Raw genomic sequence first — 6140 nt, 5'->3', positions numbered from 1 at the left:
TTAGTTCGTGGATTGATTTGTCTGGTTAATTCCGATAACGAACGTGACTCACATATGCTAACTAGAACGCAGTCAGCGTTAATGCGTCGATGCCGATTGGAACGGGTTAGGACCTTTCGGAGGAGTATGACCTGACACCTTCGCTGTTCGTGTGCGCAAGTGCACTTACGGTACGCTGCTTAGCAGGACAATTTGTGTTTAGCAAAATGAGATCGAGCGATAACAGGTCCGTGATGCCCTTAGATGTTCTGGGCTACACGCGTGCTACAATGTGGGTAGCAGCGTGTCTCCTATTCCGAGAGGAACGGGAAATCACTCAAATACTCACTTAGTAGGGATTATGGATTGCAATGGTCCATATGAACTCGGAACTTCTAGTAAGTGCTGGTCATCAGCCAGCGTTGAATACGTCCCTGCCCTTTGTACACACCGCCCGTCGCTACTACCGATGGATTATTTAGTGAGGTCTTTGGAGATGATCGTTCGCTGGATCCTCGTGAACCGCGTCTGCTTTATCGAAGTTGACCGAACTTGATGATTTAGAGGAAGTAAAAGTCGTAACAAGGTTTCCGTAGGTGAACCTGCGGAAGGATCATTAGTGGCCAAGTGATCCTTCCAGAAGTCCGAACCTGCGGGTTGAGACTTCGGCACAAGTTGCCATATGATAATTGACGAAACACTATAGAAGTCCGAACCTGCGGGTTGAGACTTCGGCACAAGTTGCCATATGATAATTGACGTAACACTAACAAGTCCGAACCTGCGGGTTGAGACTTAGGCACACGTTGCCTTATACATGACTTCGAACAAATACACAAGTCCGAACCTGCGGGTTGAGACTTAGGCACAAGTTGCCTTATACATGACTTCGAACAAATACACAAGTCCGAACCTGCGGGTTGAGACTTAGGCACAAGTTGCCATATGAAAGTTGACGAAACACTAACAAGTCCGAACCTGCGGGTTGAGACTTAGGCACACGTTGCCTTATACATGACTTCGAACAAATACACAAGTCCGAACCTGCGGGTTGAGACTTAGGCACAAGTTGCCTTATACATACATTGGCCAAATAAACAGAAGTCCGAACCTGCGGGTTGAGACTTAGGCACAAGTTGCCATATTATATTCGATCAAACACTAGGTAGTCCGAACCTGCGGGTTGAGACTCAAGACCGTAACAAGATGTCACTATACAAGTCCGAACCTAAGGGTTGAGACTTAATGCGATCTAGATACCAAGTTGACATCCAATACCTGTTGAGCAAAACCAAAGATTCCCTGTTCTCGAATGATTACACTATATAACAGGGAATCATGAAGAAATCAAGCAAGCGTGAAACAAAGTCATCACTTGGGCATGCTCGATAGCCAACCACATGACCTTAACCTAAGAGAGCATGCAAACCACATGATACCTATAAACGATTAACCCGCCCTAGTTCAATCGTTCACCAAGTGATGACTTCAGTATGGCTAAGAGAAAAACTTTTAAATGGGAAAAACTCTAAGTCCGAACCTCCGGGTTGAGACTTCCGCGTCGGAGGTGGGCGCACCTCCTATCCGAAAGATGATGAATCAGGGGTGTTCGGTCAGCAATGGTCGGATTCCCCGTCGTAGTCCAACTATGACAATCAAAGTCAAGACCTCCGGGTTGAGACTTTCCGCGAGTACAAGCATAAAGGAACACGGACCAAGCCGTACCGAGAGAATCGGTACTAGAGCCCTCGTGGTTCTACATTGAGAGAGCCCTCGTGGTTCTCATTAGGGGCTTTATGCAAGTCGTACTCAATACTGTGGTGTGAAGTATAAAGTATAGTCCTCGCCTGGTCCACGCTGCTTCGGCGGTCCTGGGTAAGATAGTTAATTCTAGCTTGCCCTATAGTGGAATGAGGACACTTAATGCTTCGTCTTTTAGCGGCGGCTAGACTCCTCCTCACGGGGAACGAGTTGACGCGCACAGCGGCGGCTTACGCACTATGGCAATCATGGATGCCTGAAGATTCCGTGAAGTTCTCCCCTGGTCCACGCTGCCTCGGCAGTCCTGGGTAAAATGGAATATTTCCAGCTTGCCCTATAGTGGAAGAGGACTATCCAACAATACAAAGTCAAGACCTCCGGGTTGAGACTTTCCGCGTCGGTGGTGTCGCGCACCGCCTATCCGAAAGATGGTGTAACAGGGGTGTTCGATCAGCAATGGTCGGATGCCCCGTCATAGTCCAACTATGACAACCAAAGTCAAGACCTCCGGGTTGAGACTTTCCGCGTCCGGAGGTACGCGTACCGCCTACCCGAAAGATGGTGTGCTTCTGGGGTATTCGATGAGTCGGATACCCCGTCGTAGTCCAACTATGACAATACAAAGTCAAGACCTCCGGGTTGAGACTTCCGCGTCCGGAGGTACGCGTACCGCCTACCCGAAAGATGGTGTGCTTCTGGGGTATTCGATGAGTCGGATACCCCGTCGTAGTCCAACTATGACAATCAAAGTCAAGACCTCCGGGTTGAGACTTTCCGCGTCGGAGGTGCGCGCACCGCCTATCCGAAAGATGATGAGTCAGGGGTGTTCGATCAGCAATGGTCGGATGCCCCGTCGTAGTCCAACTATGACAATACAAAGTCAAGACCTCCGGGTTGAGACTTTCCGCGAGTACAAGCATAAAGGAACACGGACCAAGCCGTACCGAGAGAATCGGTACTAGAGCCCTCGTGGTTCTACATTGAGAGAGCCCTCGTGGTTCTCATTAGGGGCTTTATGCAAGTCGTACTCAATACTGTGGTGTGAAGTATAAAGTATAGAGTCCTCCACTGGTCCACACTGCTCCGGCGGTCCTGGGTAAGATAGTTCATTCTAGCTTGCCCTATGTGGAATGAGGACACTTAATGCTTCGTCTTTTAGCGGCGGCTAGACTCCTCCTCACGGGGAACGAGTTGACGCGCACAGCGGCGGCTTACGCACTATGGCAATCATGGATGCCTGAAGATTCCGTGAAGTTCTCCCCTGGTCCACGCTGCCTCGGCAGTCCTGGGTAAAATGGAATATTTCCAGCTTGCCCTATAGTGGAAGAGGACTATCCAACAATACAAAGTCAAGACCTCCGGGTTGAGACTTTCCGCGTCGGTGGTGTCGCGCACCGCCTATCCGAAAGATGGTGTAACAGGGGTGTTCGATCAGCAATGGTCGGATGCCCCGTCATAGTCCAACTATGACAACCAAAGTCAAGACCTCCGGGTTGAGACTTTCCGCGTCCGGAGGTACGCGTACCGCCTACCCGAAAGATGGTGTGCTTCTGGGGTATTCGATGAGTCGGATACCCCGTCGTAGTCCAACTATGACAATACAAAGTCAAGACCTCCGGGTTGAGACTTCCGCGTCGGAGGTGCGCGCACCTCCTATCCGAAAGATGGTGAATCAGGGGTGTTCGATCAGCAATGGTCGGATGCCCCGTCGTAGTCCAACTATGACAATCAAAGTCAAGACCTCCGGGTTGAGACTTTCTAAGAGTACAAGCATAAAGGAACACGGACCAAGCCGTACCGAGAGAATCGGTACTAGAGCCCTCGTGGTTCTACATTGAGAGAGCCCTCGTGGTTCTCATTAGGGGCTTTATGCAAGAAGTACTCAATACTGTGGTGTGAAGTATAAAGTATAGAGTCCTCCACTGGTCCACGCTGCTCCGGCGGTCCTGGGTAAGATAGTTCATTCTAGCTTGCCCTATGTGGAAGAGGACTCAATACCCTACCTGTTGAGCTTGAAACAAAGTCATCACTTGGGCATGCTCATATTGCCATACAATATTCCATTATCTACTAATGAGCATGCAGCTATATGATTATAACCTGTAAACGATTACCCCGCCGTAGTTCAGCGCTTCAACCAAGTGATGACTTCAGTATGGCTAGTGTGTGAAGTATAAAGTATAGTCCTCCCCTGGTCCACACTGCTTCGGCGGTCCTGGGTAAGATAGTTAGTTCTAGCTTGCCCTATGTGGAAGAGGACACCATACTTAATACTGTGGTGTAATGAACAAAGTATAGTCCTCCACTGGTCCACGCTGCTTCGGCGGTCCTGGGTAAGATAGTTAGTTCTAGCTTGCCCTATGTGGAAGAGGGCATACAAGACAAAGTATAGTTCTCCCCTGGTCCACGCTGCTTCGGCGGTCCTGGGTAAGATAGTTAATTCTAGCTTGCCCTATGTGGAAGAGAGCATACATGAACCAAGAACGAAGGTTATGATCGAGGAATGATTCGACAACTAACCGATGGTATGAAATGTGAAGAATTCAAGCAAGCACACAATCAAGTCATCACTTGGGCATGCTCGATAGCCAACCCTATGACATTAACCTAGTAGAGCATGCGAAAACCAATATATATGTAAACGATGCCCCTCCCTAGTTCAGCGCTTCAACCAAGTGATGACTTCAGAATGGCTAAATCAAATCGGTTCAAAACATACCATCGGTACCCTATTGAAACACACAAGTCGATATCAAACCTCATGATTGTGTAGTCCTCCACTGGTCCACACTGCTCCGGCGGTCCTGGGTAAGATAGTTCATTCTAGCTTGCCCTATGTGGAAGAGGGCACATTACTCAATACTGTGGTGTTATGAACAAAGTATAGTCCTCCACTGGTCCACGCTGCTTCGGCGGTCCTGGGTAAGATAGTTAGTTCTAGCTTGCCCTATGTGGAAGAGGGCATACAAGACAAAGTATAGTTCTCCCCTGGTCCACGCTGCTTCGGCGGTCCTGGGTAAGATAGTTAATTCTAGCTTGCCCTATGTGGAAGAGAGCATACATGAACCAAGAACGAAGGTTATGATCGAGGAATGATTCGACAACTAACCGATGGTATGAAATGTGAAGAATTCAAGCAAGCACACAATCAAGTCATCACTTGGGCATGCTCGATAGCCAACCTCATGACATTAACCTAGTAGAGCATGCGAAAACCAATATATATGTAAACGATGCCTCCCTAGTTCAGCGCTTCAACCAAGTGATGACTTCAGAATGGCTAAATCAAATCGGTTCAAACCATACCATCGGTATCCTATTGAAACACACAAGTCGATATCAAACCTCATGATTGTGTAGTCCTCCACTGGTCCACGCCGCTTCGGCCGTCCTGGGTAAAATGGAACATTCCAGCTTGCCCTATGTGGAAGAGGGCACATTACTCAATACTGTGGTGTGAAGTATAAAGTTCAGTTCTCCCCTGGTCCACGCTGCTTCGGCGGTCCTGGGTAAGATAGTTCATTCTAGCTTGCCCTATGTGGAAGAGGACACTTCATACTTCGTCTCTAAGCGGCGGCTTGACTCCTCCCTACGGGGAACGGGTTTACGCGCACAGCGGCGGCTTACGCACTATGGCAGTCATGGATGCCTTACGTTTCTATGAAAAGTGTGTTCCTCCCCTGGTCCACGCTGCTTCGGCAGTCCTGGGTAAGATAGTTAGTTCTAGCTTGCCCTATGTGGAAGAGGACACGTAGACTTACTGTGGTGTGAAGTATAAAGTTCAGTTCTCCCCTGGTCCACGCCGCTTCGGCCGTCCTGGGTAAAATGGATTCATCCAGCTTGCCCTATGTGGAATGAGGACACTTTATGCTTCGTCTCTAAGCGGCGGCTTGCTCCTCCCTACGGGGAACGGGTATACGCGCACAGCGGCGGCTTACGTTATGGCAGTCATGGATGCCTTACGTTTCCATGAAAAGTGTGTTCCTCCCCTGGTCCACGCTGCTTCGGCAGTCCTGGGTAAGATAGTTAGTTCTAGCTTGCCCTATGTGGAAGAGGACACGTAGACTTACTGTGGTGTGAAGTATAAGGTTCAGTTCTCCCCTGGTCCACGCCGCTTCGGCCGTCCTGGGTAAAATGGATTCATCCAGCTTGCCCTATGTGGAATGAGGACACTTTATGCTTCGTCTCTAAGCGGCGGCTTGCTCCTCCCTACGGGGAACGGGTATACGCGCACAGCGGCGGCTTACGCAAGTTAGTCACCCTCGGCAGTGGATCACTCGGCTCATGGATCGATGAAGACCGCAGCTAACTGCGCGTCATAATGTGAACTGCAGGACACATGAACATTGATAAGTTGAACGCATATTGCACGTCGTGGGAACCTACCATGATGTACAGAT

At 49.3% G+C, this 6140-nt stretch overlaps 1 non-coding gene across 1 annotated transcript in view; it reads left to right on the top strand.

Annotated features, from left to right (window-relative positions):
• The first annotated feature begins 5997 nt into the window (after positions 1-5997).
• LOC131271020 (5.8S ribosomal RNA) overlaps positions 5998-6140 on the top strand; it is a 155-nt gene continuing 12 nt past the window's right edge. The window contains exon 1 of the ribosomal RNA XR_009180006.1: positions 5998-6140. This exon is cut by the window's right edge and continues 12 nt beyond it. This is a non-coding gene — a ribosomal RNA (5.8S ribosomal RNA).

This window comes from Anopheles coustani (assembly GCF_943734705.1).
Source record: "Anopheles coustani chromosome X unlocalized genomic scaffold, idAnoCousDA_361_x.2 X_unloc_82, whole genome shotgun sequence".
Taxonomy (NCBI): domain Eukaryota; kingdom Metazoa; phylum Arthropoda; class Insecta; order Diptera; family Culicidae; genus Anopheles; species Anopheles coustani.
The sequence above is the reverse complement of the archived record's forward strand: the minus strand, read 5'-3'. Positions and strand labels throughout refer to the sequence as shown.